Here is a 1,475-nt window from a genome sequence, read left to right on the forward strand (position 1 = left end):
CAAATGAATATCTATGTGTGAATTATGATAAGATGAGCGGAAAGAGGGAAGTGAGAGAGAACTACAGGGCCTTGATTCAGACATGGCACTTGCCCTTGGGAAGCTCTCGGTTTGGTGATGTGGGGAAGACAAGTCAGCCAAAGAAATTATATCCCTGTCACAGGGAGAATAACGACCCCTCCAAAATGTCCATGCCCCAAACCCCTGGAACCTGTGGATCTGTTACCTGACATGTCTAAAGGGACTTTACAGGTGGAATTAGATTAAGGATATTGAGATGGGGAGACTTTCCTGGATTACTTCAGTGGGTCCAGTGGAATCACAGGGATCCTTACAAGTGAAAGGAAGAGGGAAGACAGATAGATAGAAAGATTGGAAGATGCCAGGCTGCTTGCTTTGCAGACAGAGGGAGGGACTTGAGCCAAGGAATGCAGGCACCTCAAGAAGTTGAAAAAGGTGAGAAAGTGCACCACCCCCTGGATCTTCCAGAAGGAACTGACCCTGATGCCCAATGCCTCGATTTTAGCCCAGTGACACCCATTTTGGGCTTTTGACTGTCAAAACTCTAAGTTAATCTATGTATGTTGTTTGAAGTCAGGAAATGCGTGGTCATTTGTCACAGCAACCACAGGAAACTAATACAGACTCACACAGCGGAGAGCGACAGAGGCTGCCTGGGAGGCTCCTCCTTCATCTCTGCCCTTCCCTGCTGCTGCCCTGCACTGCAGATGCTCCATGGAACTGTAACACACACACACCACATCTCAGCACTGCTATTATCAAGGTCACCACAACCTCCACTTGGCTGAGTCCAGATGTCCACCTTGCAGTCTTCTCCTTCCTGGACTTTGCAGCAGCAGAAGACCTAACCGTTCACCCTCCCTACACAGAAGCACTTCTTGACTCGACTACAGGGCGTTGTTTCTTCTGGGTCCATTCACCCTCTTGGCAGCCTTTCGTCAGATGCGCCATATCTCCCTGACCTTAAATATCAGAGCAGCCCTGAGCTTTCCTTCTTTACTTTCGTTTTATGACTTCATGCCATCAACAGGCTGACGACTTCCGAATTTACACCCAACCCACTCCCCTCTCCTGACTGTAGTCCTTGATCCAATAGTATTCTTCAAACCCACACATTCTTGCCCAAAGGCATACAAAATGCAACCTATTCTATCTAAACTTCTCCTTCCCCCCGCCCCCTATCTTTCTCTCTCTTTTTTTTTTTGAGAAAGAGTCTTGCTCTGTAACCAGGCTGGAGTGCAGTGGCTCACTGATAAACAACTTCAGCAAAGTCTCAGGATACAAAATCAATGTGCAGAAATCACAAGCATTCCTATACACCAATAACAGACTTAAAGAGAGTCAAATCAAGAATGAACTGCCACTCACGATTGCTACAAAGAGAATAAAAGACCTAGGAATACAACTAACAAGGAACGTAAAGGACCTCTTCCAAGACAACTACAAACCACTGC

This window comes from Callithrix jacchus, chromosome 22, assembly GCF_049354715.1.
Source record: "Callithrix jacchus isolate 240 chromosome 22, calJac240_pri, whole genome shotgun sequence".
Classification (NCBI taxonomy): Eukaryota; Metazoa; Chordata; class Mammalia; order Primates; family Cebidae; genus Callithrix; species Callithrix jacchus.